Source organism: Rhinopithecus roxellana, chromosome 3 (genome assembly GCF_007565055.1).
Source record: "Rhinopithecus roxellana isolate Shanxi Qingling chromosome 3, ASM756505v1, whole genome shotgun sequence".
Classification (NCBI taxonomy): Eukaryota; Metazoa; Chordata; class Mammalia; order Primates; family Cercopithecidae; genus Rhinopithecus; species Rhinopithecus roxellana.
Window position 1 is genome coordinate 81,382,408 of NC_044551.1, and position 16,679 is coordinate 81,399,086.

Sequence of the window (16,679 nt, forward strand, 5' to 3'; positions counted from 1 at the left end):
GAAATTAGATATATTTTCGGTGATTTTCATTTCCTGAATGAAAGACATCAATCCCATTTAGATTGTTGATTTTAATGTTTTACTTGTGGTTTGGACTGAATAATTTCTCTCAAAAATTCATCTGTGGATGCCCTAATGCTCAATGTGAAAATACTTGGAGACAGGGCCCTTAAGGAGGTAATTAATGTTAAAGTAGTTGAAAAAGGTGGCCCAGAACTTTGGGATGCCAAAGCAGGTGGATCACCTCAGTTCAGGAGTTCAAGGCCAGCCTGGTCAATATGGTGAAACTCTGTCTCTACTAAAAATACAAAAACTAGCCAGATGTGGTGGCGCACACCTATAATCCCAGCTACTCAGGAGGCTGAAGTTGGAGGATGGCTTAAGCCCGGGAGTCGGAGGTTGCAGGGAGCTGAAATTGAGCCACTGCACTCCACCTTGGGTTATAGAGTGAGATTCTGTCTAACAAAAACAAAAACAAACAAACAAACAAAAAATAGGGACCCTAATCCAATATGACTGATGTCCTTTTAAAATGAGGGAGAGACACCAGAGCTCACTCTCTCTGCTGGAGCACAGAGGAAAGGCCATATAAACACACAGGGAGAAGGCCAACATCTGCCAGCAAAGGGGTGGGGCCTCACCAGAAACCAGTCCTGCTGGCACCTTGATCTTGGAATTCCAGCCTCAGGACTCGGAGAAAATAAATTTCTGTGGTTTATTCCACCAAGTTTATGTGATTTTGTTATGGCAAACTGAGCAGGCTAATACAGCTTGTGAATCAATTTTCCATTAACTTTACCTGATAAAAGGTATGTTGTGCTTTTGCATGAAACAGTAGAAGACCTAAGAATTGAGTGCACACCGTTATGATGTAAAGAAATTAGTACTGAAAATGCAATTTATGTGACAGGTTTTTCTTGTTTGTTTTGATGTTTTCCTTTTCTTTTTTTGGAAACTGAGTTTCACTCTTGTTTCCCAGGCTGGAGTGCAATGACGCAATCTTGGCTCACAACAACTTCCGCTTCCAGGGTTCAAGCCATTCTCCTGCCTTGACCTTCAGAGTAGCTGAGACTACAGCCACGCCCGCCACCAGGCCGGCTAATTTTGTATTTTTAGTAGAGATAGGGTTTCTCCATGTTGGTCAGGCTTGTCTGAAACTCCTGACCTCAGGTGATCCGCCCACCTCGGCCTCCCGAAGTGCTGGGATTACAGGCGTGAGCCACCGTGCCTGGACTTATGTGGCAGTTTTAATGGATTGCCAGATTATGGGGTAAAATTTACTAGATCTGAATATTTTAATTCATGATTATAGTTAGAATCTGCATCAGGAGACAGTAATATAAATTTAATTCCTAGAATCAAATTTTATTTTTAATTTGTTTACTGCATGTTCATTTTCACACAAAGAATACAGAAAGACTAAATATATCAGTCATTTTTTTCATAGTTGAGGGGCTTTTCTTTTGTGAAATACAAATTGATAATGTTTGTTATGTAAATTAATTTTAAGGTAAATTTTAATATACTTGATTATTAAATTACTATTTTATATATCATAAAACTACAGTAATATCTATATAAAATGAATTTAAGAATAAATAATTTTGATATCCTTATTGATTTCTCCCCACGTTTATAGACTAGTATATTTTAATTATATTAACACAAACAAAGACACATAAGTAGAACAACTTAAAGATCTCCAGCAAATCTACACAGTAGGACAATAAGGGACTCAAAAAGATTCCTCTGAGAAAAGAATATTAAGAATTTGCAACATTTTCATCTATGTGGGAAACTACTTTAGGTGCCTTTTTATGGATATTACTATTGCTGGAAAATAAAAAGACTTAAAGAAATATGACAATTATAGTAGGTGCTGGAATGTTAAAAATTTTCTGGCACTGATTCCAGGCTCTACTTTGTTTATGGCTTTGGGAAATTTATTTAACCTCTCTGAGCTTCAGTTTCTTCCACTGAAAAAAAGGAAATAATTATGGCACTCATTTTCTAAGGTTGGTTTAAAAATTGCATGAGATAATTTATATAAAATGCTTTGCATAGTGGATGGCACTTCATAAACACTGAGTGAACATTGGCTATCTAATAATGTAAGAAGATATTTATAATCCATTTTTCTTTGATATTCAAGATGAACTTTAACGTGTTTATATCAGGCAAATAGAATTCTACCAATAATTTGATGTAATATACATTTTAAAGATAAGTCTAGCTCACTCACCCACTTACAATCATCTGAGAATTTGAACTTTTGGCCCTAACAAAAAGCATTTTACCTATAAAAATAAGATTTTATGACACCTTTTTGATACGTGTAGAGGAAAGAGTTTGCTTTTTTTCTACCAATATGATAAATGTTTCCAAGATGCAATTTCTATATAATACAGAATAATTGAAGTAATCTGTCAATTATCAGGTTATCTTGATATCAATTTGTTTTCTCTCTCTCTCATGCTCCCTCTCTCTCTCTTTCTTTGTCTCTCTCTCTCTCTCAGCTCAAATAGCATCCTCCAGGATAAACAGGTGAAGAATCACAGAGCAATTTAAAGATTATTACAAGATACATAAAACCATATATTATGAAAGGAAACACTCAAGGGAAAATACCATTTATACTCTAATAATATAGTCTAACTTTGTATCTTGATATACACAAACACTTTCTCATTTGACAGAATAATATACCTTTGTTCAGCTGAGGGTGTTTTGGAATTAATAATAAAGAATGAGGTGGTTTAGGGAATACTATGCAAGGAAATTTCTAACTTAAAAAAAAAAATTACATGAGGGATTTATTCAAGAGCTAAAAAAAAAAAAAAGGCAAGCATAGTGGTGAGGAAAAGATATTATCATTAATTACTTTTCAAGGTTGTCTGCTGCCTGCAGATTTGTTAGCTCCATCATGGAATGTGTCACAAGGGAGTTACTTTTGAAGGAGTAACAGAAGTGTGTGAAAAATCTCAATATGATGCATGAGTGTAATCTCCTCTTTGCAGATGTTAATTCCCTGCTTGCTGCAACCAGGAAGCAAGTGCCAATGTATTAGGGAATGCTCCTTCCTGCTGGACAGCACACAGACAAGTTGGAAAGGAACCCTATGACAAGCTAGCCGCCATGCATGTGGAATGAAGCTTAGTTCAAAAGTCTTTCCAAGTGCATGAGTATTTTTAGATGATATTTAGCCCCCTTTACATTGAAAGATGAAATGCAGCAACTGAAACTCAGTGTGTACTCTTATATTGGTGGGGAGGTAATCCCCCATAAGATGTTTTGTCTCTGACAAACTCTCAACAAATTCAAAATATAGGATGTTATCACATTTGCCGTTTTTCACAGAGCACTTTCTTAATGAAAAAAAAAAAATCATGATACTAAAAGAAAAACTAAAGAAATATTTTTCAATATTCAAGGTCGCATGGGATAACTTTGAAAGTCTAAGTTCATAAAAACAAAGAAAATAAATCTAAAGAAAAGTAAAAACAAGGATCAGGAAAAGATCATTAAAAGATTGACCATCTAAACAACAAACATTGGCTTTCTAAAAGAAAAACACATATTTATTTGGGACTAGAGCATTGCAATGAGAATACTCGTGCCATATTAAACCATGTGGATATTTAGAGATGTAAAGAAAAACCATGGTTTCTAAAGGAAAAAAGAATGAGGAGAATTGCATAATTGTTTTGAAAGCATTATCCCTGGCTACAAAGATCACAAGGGTGATGCCAGTCTGAATTTGGACAGGCAATTGCTGGGCACATATCTTTGCAGGAGTATGTTTTGTGTAAGTTTGCGATGGTCTTTGCACAAGGGTATGGTTTTTGCAGAGGCTACTGTGATAATTTTTATTATTAAGCATACAAGCATGAGAACATTCTCTTCGTGGCTTTTCCTGGCTCTATTTGTGGGGGATATTTTTTTAACATTAGTAATTCCATTTTGATTCTGACAATTTTCACAAGATTATAAAGTTTATATTTTTCTGATGGAAAACATTAAATATATAACTTAAAATGTAGAGCAAAAAGTGGAGGAATTTTTAAAAACAGAAATAAGTTTTCAGGATTAATATAAACTTCTAACTGGTCACACATGATAATTCAACAGATGACTTTAACTATCTAATAAAACAGTCATTCTATACGAACAAATGCAGAAGAAAATATGTTTTCTAAGTGTTTTATTCAGTTCTAATTGTCCTAATAATAGCTTAAACACATTGTTCATGTAGTGAGAACTTTTATTAACATCCCTTAGGATTATAAATATAAGAAGCAGAGAGCTAATATTGACTTTTTAGTGTGTGCAATGCACAATTTTATAAACTGCAAATGTGTAAAATAATTTAATTTCTAGATAACACTTAAATACTCTTATTTTCTTAACTTGACACACGAGGAAACCAAAGTGCAGCACAATGATTTTGCATTCTCTAGTGGTTAATTTTTGTCAGATCTGGGATTTGAACCACTGTTATATATTGCCAAAATGGTCTCCTAAACCTTTTGGTGATCAGATAAATTTCCAAGGATGGAAGAACTAAGAGTTTTTCTCTAGAAAAAAAAAAAAAAGTATGTCCCTATTATTTATAAATGAAAGGAGAAAAAGAACAAGAAGAAGCAGGAGAGAAGCAATAGAGAGATAAAGAATTAAGTAAAACTAGAAAAACGTACCTATATTTTGTATCCTGTTAAACCTGAATACCTACAGATAAAATAAGCCAGCATTTCTCAAAAGTCCAAAGGTGTGTGTGTGTTTAGGGGTGGGGAGCTGGGGCAAAGATGGCATTTCTGTTAGCAGTTATTTTGATATGAGCTTAATTATTTTCATTCTAGGCAAATAAATATAATCTGTTTTTAATATAGCAATGTTGAAAATTGGAACAGAATGGCTTAAAAGTCACCATTATCCAATAACGAGGTGAATGCATCTCATTTATCTCATGAAACAGTGAAACGTTAAAGCCAAATTCAGCTGTAATTTTCATTTGCTTTCTATCTCTCAAGGAACACCACACTCTTCCTTAAATGACAAAAACTGGAAAATTTCTCCTAAATAACTTCATGGGAAGAAGCAATAAGCTATGCAGCTCAACATAATTCAACAAATATTTGTTGAGTATCTACTCTGTACTGGAACCTGTTCCAGATGTTTGAAATACTTCAGTGAACACACCATTTTTTATAAAAAAGAAAAGAAAAAGGACCACTTTCTTTACCTTTGTGGAGCTTGCATTCTATCAGTGGGAGACATACACTACACCATTGTTATACTAAGTCAGTATAATATTTAGCAAATTCTTATAATTGTATGTTACCTCAGCATCTATTTTGAATATAGATTTAACTTGCTCATACCAGAAGCTTGGCTTAGTGACCCTCGAAGGAGTTTTCACTTCCTCCAAAGTCCTGTATGTGGTCACCCCAATATCTGCCTTATACAACTCTCTCCTGGTGACTATCTCCCTGTGGGAAAGCAGATACAGCCTACCTGACCCATCCCTCTGGCCTTCTCACCTCTAATAGACTGTGTACATGCTGCTGTGGCCCCCTCTCAGTTACAGTGTGACTTCTGAACTCATGCCTGCTTGCTATAAATCCACTGTATTAGTCTTTTCTTATGCTGCTAATAAAGACATACCTGAAACTGGGAAACTTATACAGAAAGGAGGTTTAATTGACTCACAGTTTTGCATGGCTGGGGAGTCCTCAGGAAACTTAACAATCATGGCAGAAGGGGAAGCAAACACATCCATCTTTACATGGTGGGAGGAGAGAGAAGAATGAGAGCTGAGTGAAGGGGGAAGCCACTTAAAACCGTCAGATCTCCTGAGAACTCACTCACCATCAGGGAAATAGCATGGGGGAAAGGCCGCCATGATTCAACTAACTCTCACTGGGTCCCTCCCTCTATGTGTGAGTATTAGGGGAACTACAATTCAAGATGATATTTGTAAGGCAGAGCATGGTGGCTCATGCCTGTAACCCCAGCACTTCGAAAGCCCAAGGCAGGCGGATCATCTGAGGTCAGGGGTTTGAGACCAGCCTGGCCAATATGGCAAAACCCCATCTCTACTAAAAATACAAAAATCAGCCAGGCTTGTTCGTGGGCGCCTGTAATTCCAGCTATGTGGGCGGCTGAGGCAGAAAAATAGCTTGAATCCGGGAGGCAGAAGTTGCAGTGAGCCTAATGGTGCTGCTGTACTTCAGCCTAGGTGACAGAGTGAGACTCCATCTGAAAAAAAAAAAAAAAAAAAGGATACTTGGGTGGGTGGGGACAGTGACAAACTATATCACCTGCCAATTAAAACTTCCCTTGGAAACTTGCTTGAATAATGCCCTCAACCACCAAAAAAGGTTTCAACTCACAAGTCTCTCTGCCTCTCTTGCTCTCTATCTGATGGTTGAATGTGTGTGCTATATGGTTTCCCATTTCCTGTTGCCCCTGCAAGACCTGCCCTTTTTTCTCTGGATCTGTAAGTAATAAACTGCTTCTGTTATTTCAAGGGTTTTTTGAGTTGCCTCCACTGTGGCTTACCTGAGCAACACAACAAAACCTGTCTTCTTTCCTGGTCAGAGTGCTCCTAGAGAGTGGCTATGGTAGAAATAAACTGGACACAAGTGAGACAAGAACCACCAAAATGTCTGCCCATATAAACGAGTTTCCTGTGAAAGGGACAAGTGGTCACAAATTGAATACTTAAATATTAGAATGGATACAGGGATAAAGAAGCATTCTGTGAAAGGCATATTGTAACATGTTCAACCAAACACAAATCCTCTGGAGCCTCATCAGGGCAGGGCCAAAGTTGATAGCTAATCTCCTAAAAGAGATCTTGAGACACACACAGGAAAAAAAGCGCTTTGGCAAAATAAAATCATAGCAAGATTATGTTATGTATAGGCACTGGAAGTATGGATTATGATTTTAAAAGTGAGACTGTGGTAGGCCTCAGTAAGAAGAACACATGGGAGCTAGTGATTAGAGGTAAAAGCATTTGTTATGAAGATATCTGAAGAGACAACAAGTACAAATGCTGTAAAGTGAAAGTGTGGCTGGCATGTTCCAGGAATTTCAAGAAATACTCCTCCCTCCGTGCCCTCTGTGATATGAAGGCCATGAGTTATCGGGAGAGCAGAAGATGAGGTTAGAGAAGAATCAGAGGCCCAACCACACGGAGGGACTTGTACCAATTTAAGGATATTACGTTGGTACTATTAGTTACGTGGAAACCTATAAGCAGGATTTTGAGTGGATAAGTGACATGATTTCACATATAATTAAAGAATCACTCCAGCTGGTCTGCTACAAATGGACAGGATGGGGGCAAAGATAGAGCACAGAGACAGTGAGGAAGCCATTGGAGAAATCTAGACTAGTAATGATGGTGGCTTGGGTTAGAATGATGAGAGTGAGATATCAGTGAGATTGTTAGAAGTAGTCAGGGTCTGTTTACATTTTTAAAGGCAGAACCAGAAATGTTTCTGAGTATCTGATGTGAAGGAAAGATATATTTAAGTATAACATCACATGCCATTTGTGTCTGAAGGCATGAAAAGCTGAAATTGTCATCAACTGAATTGGAAAAGGTGGTAGGTGAAGCAGATTTTAAGGAAGACAGGAATGATTCAATATTAGATATGTGGAATTTGAAATGTCTGTAAGACACACTAGTTGAGAAGCTGAGTAAGTAGTTTGACTAATTCGTATTTTCAAGAGGGAGGTCTGTATTAGAGATGGAATTTGGAATTCATTGGGACATAAGCCATTTGATTGGATGAGATAACCAATGAGGTAACCACTACAGTGGAGAAGTAGAGGAGAGATTTGAGGATTGGGTCTTGGAAGTCATTATTATTGTGTAATAATAATGTGTAAGGTATAAAAGAAGGAAAAGAAAGAAGATAAGAGTTAGGAAAGCAAATAAGAAGAGTAGTATCCTGGAGGCAAAATGAGAAAAGTGTATCAAGAAGGAGATAAAGGTGGGCTGCATTACATGGTTCTGATGGGCAATATAAAATCAAATATTAGCTTTAGAAAGGTAGAGGTCAATGATTACACCAAGAAAACTTTTGCTAGAATGGGGATAAACGTATGATCAGTGTAGCTTCATGACAGCATATGTATAGGGAATTTGGGAACAGTGTATATACACAACTCTCTCAAGGAAGTTTACTGAAAAGGGAAACAGAGAAGTAGATTGGTACTTGGTAAAGGAAATAGGATCAGGTCAAGATAAATTACATTTTTAAATGAGAGAAACTTCAGTTCATTATTATGCTGATGACAATGACCTGATGGGATTGTTAATTTTATATATCAACTTGGTGAGTGCATTGTCCACAGTTGCTTGGTCAAACACCAGTCTAGAGGCTGCTGTTAAGGTATGTTTTAGACATGGTTAATATTTAAATCAGTAAATTTGTATTAAGGCAGATTACCCTTCATAATGTGGGTGGACTTCCTCCAATCAGCTGAAGGCCTTAAAAGAAAAAAAAAAAAAACTCTGAGGTTCCACTAAGGGAAAAGAATTCTGACTTTAGATTGACCTTCAGATTCAGGACTCAAGCATCAACTCTCCCCTCTTCTCCAGCCTGCTGCTCTTCAGCATTCACACTTGCCAGGCCCCACAATGGTGTGAGCCAATATGGGGGATACTGGCATTCAGTTTAACACCCTGCTCTACAGTGATCAAAGAACAGTTACAGGATGTGGTATAGATACCATACATTCATAAATTTGGTGATTGGAGTCTGTAAATTTGCTTTTGGTGGTGGAAGCCACAATTTCATGAGCTGCAGCTTAGGAATAGGCAATATGGAGGTTTGGAGAGAGGAAAGGATGGCTAATAATTAAGATTTAGTGTGCTAAGGATATTTAGTATGGTTGCTAAAATGCATTAAGTTTCCACTTGAACTTCATGTCAAAACTCTTCAGTGAGACCTGTCAATCCAGTTGTGTATTTTTCTCCATTTATGTCAAACTTCATGGGTACAGGGTGTCATTTTGTCATTCGAGTGAAAAGAAGCAAGAGAGAGCATGGGAATCAAGTTTGTGACCATGGATTTAAACTGGGTAAAAATGCGGGCAAAGACATTGGAGGATAAAGAACAGTGAAATAATGGAATTAAAGGATTTATGATTCTTGCAGTCTGGGTTAGATAGTGAACAGCAAATATAGGAAACCAGATAATATTATGTCTTTTCATAAAGGGATCATATTTTTTAAAAACAGAGTGTTCTTTTAAACTAGTAATCCTCATGAAATAATGGAGAAGAAAGTCTTAAAAAGAAATTTCTACAAAAAGAAATTATATAGAGATACAAGGATTGCCACCATGTCCAATTGTAGGCCCTAGAAAACTAGTCTGAACCATGTAAATACTATTTCTTAATTATACTACAATGTAATTCTGGTCCAGGTGTCCCAATCATGTAGAAGGGCCAGAGGCACTGGATCAAGGAAATATGTGCTCACATGTTTAGAGCAATTTTGTAAAATTGTTGCTTTGCAGAAATCAGTAAGGAAAGCTGGAATATTCTTTTTTCTCACAGCTATGTCATTTCTATATTGCCTGACCTAAAGGAAAAGAAAAAAGAGCCAATGTCTTCGTTACAAGATAGACTCCTGAGAAAGCTAATTCCAGCAAAGAAGAAGAAGATCTTCCTAAAAAACAAGGTCTAACCAATGTTTTATATATACATATATTTGGTTTGGTTGTGGAGTGAAATAAAAAGTCTTGCTCTCTCCTCATTGTATATTGGGAAAGAGAATGGGAGATTAAGCAACGATAGGCACCAAGTCTTCTCACAGGCCTATGAATAGATATAAGGCAGGATATCTATAAAAAATATTTTGGACCCTATATACAACGTCTGTAAATTATGAGAATTTCAAAACAATGTCCTTTAAGAGAATTTAAAGGCATGGAGTTTACACAGTATCAAACTAGTAACAGAATATGAAAGTGGTTTGATAAATGTTTATAATTCCATAGAACTGTGCTGTATCCAAGGAAGGGAATGTCTTGTTGCAGGCTAGCTAACGCCAAAGAAAGCTAGGGTAAAACTTTGAATCACAGGCAATTCTCTGTGGGACAGTTCTACAATAATGGAACTATTGCATCTTTTACATCATATTTGTACATGTTTTAGCTAAATTTGGGTCCCAGGTTTAGCTTTGTGTGGTTTAAAGTAGCAGTAAAAGTAAATTCTTATACCTCTAGGAGTATGGTGAAGACCAAATTGCATAACATATATGAACAAAAAAAAACATAAAAATTGTTAATATCCAAATAAAATCTAAGTTTATTAGAACAAGTTATATATATATATTTGTACACACACACACACACACACACACACACACAGGTTTCCTCAGTTAAACATTGCCTACAATAAGTCAGGAACACAAAATGAAAATCAATATCAATGTCAAAGAACTTTTTAAAAATATAGCTATTATTTCATCAAATAAAATGCTACCTGCTGCCTGCTTTATAAAGTTTACCATTTTTATGTCAATTGACAATTTCAGTGAATTGGATGATCAACACATTTATTTTTATCAAAATGTTTAATACATAACTGTTAAGGTACATTTATGGATAGATATATTTAAAATTAAGTTGGCTATTATGTACTTATTCTTTCGATATCATTGACAAGTCTCTACTCACTGCATACCCTTTTCACCTTCCTTGTCTTGCCTTGAGAAAGAAGTGTAATATAGTACAGTTTGGACAACAGAAATCACAATGGTGCTATAAGCTAAGGATAACCCTTTTTTATTGTCTGGAGCAAGTGGAAAGAAAATGATAAGATGAAATGGTAGCATTGAATGTAAATGGGATCAAACAAAATATGGAAAAATTCTCTATATTTAGCAAACTTTCACAAGAGTTCAGAGCTTAGGGAAAACACTAATATGCTTAACTCCTGAGTTTTGGTGTCAGTGGATTACAGGCATGCATTTTTATTTCTAACGTAAAATAAATCCTGTTCTCGAGAAAGTTTGTGCTATTAGATAGGCTGATTTAGATACAGGATAGGAAAGGGGAGAGATTTTCTTCAAAATTAAAGTTCTATCATTTATTCAAAACTCAGTCTTAGTGACAGAAACATGTTCTAGAAATGTGCTTAGTTATAATTTTAATGGAATTATTTGCACAATTCAAAATTATAATGCTTTAGTTTATCATAAAAATCATTTATATGTCTAAGGAATTATCTGGAAATATATTTCCCATAAAAAATACATATTAAAGTAACAGAGAATTATGGTTTATTAGGAAAATTATCTTTTATTATATGACTGGGTGGCATTCTTAACATGTAGGCAGATAATGAAATGTCCTTCAAAACATTGTAAGACAGATGCATTTATTCTTCAATGATGATAACCTGTTTACTACAGTCTTTTATTCATTAATTCAAAACATTTGTATTTAATATTTTCTATCTGTTATGTTCTGTATGCAAAGTTTTAAAAAACAATATACAGAACATAACATATAGATGAGAAATAATGTATAGAAATTATTACAAACAAATCAGAATATTATGAATTCTGAAGAAAATAAAATGTGGAAAAACTATTCAGCGTTAGCCAAAAAAGGAAAACCCCGGTCTTCAAGAGTTTAATTCCTGCAGTTCATTTATTTCCAAGTGTATAATGATATTGAAATGTATGTCACATATGATGTAAGAAATGGAGGTTGAAATAATAAATAAGTCAGTTACAATTCTTATATTAATTATGTTATAGCTCTTTTGAAGACATCATAGATAGATACATGTATGTGTGTGTTTTACTAAATGAATGTGTGTGTATGTGGATGACAATGATGCAATTACTAAGGTGAAAAAGTACAAAGTGCTCAATAGAATGCTGGATGGATAATTTAGTCATTATGATGTGGTAAGCAGGTTATAAGCCACAGTCTGTAAGAAAAGGAAAAGTAAAACAAGATAGACTCCTGAGAATACTAATTCCAGCAAAGAAGAAGAAGATTTTCCTGTAAAACAAGGGGATAAAAAGAAACAAATATATAATTCAGTTTTTGAAAGGGTACATTAGAGAGCTTTGTGAGACCTCAAAGATATGTCAGGAGACAAGAAATGCCTCTTGTCAAACATCAAGAGACAAGGTTGGGATAAAGTGCTAGGAGGAAGTTGCTATTCTTTCCACAGTGTTACTCTTTGAAACCAAAGTTAAAAAGTAAAATTGTCTATTTAAAAACTAAATTTTAAGACCAGGAACTGTGTCTCATTCCTGAATTCCCAACACTTTGAGAGGCTAAGACAGGAGAATCGCTTGAAGCCAGGAGTTCAAGACTAGCTTGGACAACAAAGCAAGACCCTGTTTCTACTAAAAATAAAAAATGAAAATAAAGTTGTCAGGCACGATGGTGTGTACCTGTAGTCCCAGTTATTTGGGAGGCTGAGGCAGGAGGGATACGTGAGCCCAGGAGTTTGAGGCTTCAGTGAGCTGTAATCGTGCAACTGCACTCCAGCCTGGGGAAGTGAGACCTCATTTCTAAAAAACAAACAACAACAACAACAACAACAACAAAACTATATAGTTCACACACACGTACATTACATTTCATAACTATCAAGCCCTTGCAATTTAATTGCAGAACTGCATTGTGCAACTATGGAAAGACTGGGAGCAAAAAGGCTACAGTTTGAGTCCTATTTACTGCAAAACTACATGACTATTAAAGACGGACCAAGTGGAAAAGGACACCAAGAAAGAAGAAACAAGAATGAGGAGGGGTAGAGAGGGAGAGAGAGAGAGAGAAGAAAGAATTGGCAGAAGGAGAAAACAGAAAGTGCATGACGAGCTATATCATACAAGAAATAAAAAAAAAAAGATATTACTAACTGAAATAAATAAATGCTGCCATGAAATCTAGTAAAGTGTGCTAAAGTGAAATGTGTAAAAGTTGCCCTTCACTTTGGTATCATGGAAATCGATGGTGACTGTAGGAGAAATTTTGGTTGAGCGATAGTAGCAGATTCCAAGTAAGAAGGTGTATAACAAAATGGACTGGAGTGTAGCAAAACACTGGGTTTATATGAAAACAACTCTTAGAGTCTTATGATTATGAAGATGGTAGAGTATAAGGCAGTAGCTGTAGGCATTATTTGTAATTAAAGGACATAACAGGTGTGGTATTCTGAACCCCCACTAAATTCACCAATAATAGACCTGATCAAAACAACATGCTGCTTTTAAAATAAAAGGGCTACACATTTTAGAATGTATTTATGTAAATATATTATCTGTTAAAACAGTATTTGAATGTGCATTAATATTTTGCCTGTATTAAGACACAGTAACTATTGTGCATTGTTTTATTGAGATAGAATTATGGTGTAAGATAAATTTTAATGCAATTAAATTATTTGTCTATATAACATGAAGAACATTTGAATCTTACAAACTTCCATTCAATATGCTCTTTTCATTTATTGAGCAAAATGTAAAAACACAGGAATAGCTTTGTATAGTATAGTCATTTTATTCTTCAAAAGATTTAGCGAAGGTTATCAGAGAAATGGGAAGTCTAAATACAAGTTAATATAATATAATCTGAAGACACACTTTTCCAAATTATCAATAAAAGTGAAATCACATAAGTATTTATATTGCATTTAAACAAACAAAAAGCAGGACACAGTTCTATATTTAGAAACATCGAAAATTGTTAAGAAATATAGATTACTTATTAAAGATAAGAAGCATTATCCAATTGCGGGTTTTTCGAGTACATGTGTATCTTTTCTGTCAGATCTGAGTAATGATTTTAAAAGTAAAGTTTAATATACATACAATATAATAGTAATTTTCACCAAATCTATAATATTCTATGTCGGTAAGTGACTAGAATATCCCAAAGCACCTACAAATGTTCATTTTAAGATGCAATTTAAAATCAATTACTTGGACAAAAGTCATGTTATGGAACATAATTCCCATTTTACAGGGATACATTTAAATAAGCTAGATTGAGCCCCTATATGGCTATATTTTAACTTCTGATTCATAATTTTTAATAGTCTTCATAGGATTTCCAGTAAAATAGGTAATCTGTTAATGTGCGACATAATGTGAAAATGGGAAGACCAAAAGGTCTTTCAGTAAATGAAAGCCAGTATATCCAAATGTGTTTTGAAATTTTAAAATGCTATTGTGACCAACTGCAATACTGAAAATGTCGTAAAACAGATCTATATTAGAAGGGGAAAATATATAAATTACATACCACTTGAAATAAAATGGTCTTTTTAAACATGCTGGGTCGTTAGAGACAAGCCCCACCTCTCACTTCCACAGTAGTCCCAAGCTTCTCTCTACCCTGTGACTCGAAACTTCATGATATAATAAAGTGAGGAACAATTCTCCATTCTTTCCAGTATTTCTATGTCTCTTATTCATATTGACTCATGAAAAAATTAATAGGACCACCAAGGCTTTCAAATCGGCTTCATTGTACTGAGTTGTGACATATTATCATACTTACTTTTTGCAAGACCCCACTTTATTTTACATCTTCTCATTTAAAGGTATTCTTCACTTTCATTCACCTCCACCTGCTTCAACATATGCTTGACATGTGCTATATGTGGATATTATCATGTGATATTATGCAGATTGTTCTGGCTATGCATTTAATTTGCATAAGTGCTATGTACTACAGATTGCATTCCATGGTTAAATTTTTAAAATTTGACATTGTCTTTAATTTCTACCCATACTGATTTTAACTGTTCCATAATATTCCACAGTACAAGACTACATTATATGTACCTATTGGCAGAATAATGGACACATAAAGTTGCCTCTAAATCTTGACTACAATCCCTAACATATCCATGTGTTTCCTTTTTAGACATACATAAAGAAATTTCTGAGATATATTCCTAGAAATGTAGCTAAAGAAGGACAGGGTATAAAATATTTAGTTTTATTAAGTTCTTTTAAATTTCTGGTCATAATGCTTATACCACTTTATACTATTCTTGGTACATAAAGCTTTCCATTATACTGTAATTTCACCAATTCTAGATATTATCTACTTTTATAAACTTTGACAAGCTCTTATAAAATAGTATATAAATTTTAATTGAGTATTTCTCTGTTACTCAAGAGTATGATCATCCTTTCCTGTATTTGTTGGATTTTCAGATTTCTCAAACTGCCTACTTTGTTTTTAGTGAACTGTCTTTTCAGTGTAATTTCTATAGTTTTTTTTTGTTTGTTTTGAGGATCAATATTTTTCTTTCAGAATTAAATATCTGATAATTGTTCTATCCTTACTTTGAGAGGTAAATTATATCCATATGAACAATTTTTCTCCTTCCGGTGATAAAGGGCAATGTATTAAAGAGTAACTTTTTAAGTATAGTAACCCCTTCTAAATATATATAAGGCACAACACATGTGTTATTTGTTTGTTTGTTTTGTCATCTTGGCATTATGAAATGACTTTAGTGGTTGAAATGTATTTAGTCCTTGAAATGTATTTACTACATATTTATGGAAACATCAAAATGTAAGAAGATATGTTACTATGGAGTTTGCAATTAGGAATCAGGGATTTTTACAGCTAATTAGTTCCAAAGAATTACATATCAACAAAGACATAAAAAGTGGTTAAATTAAAAATGATTTGTGGTGAAACCTTGGAAATAATAAAATTGTAAACAAGTACAAATAAGATAAGAATTATGGAAAATTACAACAAACAAAACAACTCTAAGTATCTACTGATTCCTGAAAACACCTGTTCTTTGAATTCTCATTGTACCACTAACACTAACCTTATTTTGAAGACTTCATTTTATAGCAAAAAAAAGTATGCACATAATAATAATGAATACTATCTTTTCTTTTCTAGGATTACTCAAAGTTATTGAGAAGAAATACAGGTAGATGCATCATTACTTGTTTCTCCATTGACATAGTCAGAATTCCATGGCAGTGAGTTTCTGGTGTAGAAAAGTCAGATCTTTTGTCATAGTAGAGCATATTGATTTAATTAGTTTAGCTGTTACATGATTATCTCTAGTAAGGAAGCACAAGATTCTTAGAATTCATTTGTGCAATGCCAAAATTCATACAGTGTTAGAATTCAATAGAAAATAGACATCCTTTGAACACTGATTAACTAATGCATTCACTAAGTATATACAAATTTGACTGTATCTCTTTAGAAACTTACATTCTAGCAAGAATAAGTTAATTAGAATGAAAAGTTGAGGTAATTCCAAAAATATATGAAGACCCTAGGCTTTGGGGATACAAAACTGTGAGGTACCTAATTTTGTTTGGATGAGGTCTCAGGAATAATTAAAAATATTTTCTGAAAGAAGCTGTAACTGAGATTATTTTTATATGACTGGTAGTAATTAGGTCAGAGAAGGAATTGGAAAGGACATTTTAATGCAAAGGGAACTTCATGTATGTATTAATCTGTTCTGACGCTGCTAATAAAGACATACTCTGAGACTGGATAATCTATAAAGAAAAGAGGTTTAATGGACTCACAGTTTCACATGGCTTGGGAGGCCTCACAATCATGGCAGAAGATAAAAGAAAAGCAAAGGAATGTCTTACATGGCAGCAGGCAAGAGAGAGTATGTGCAGG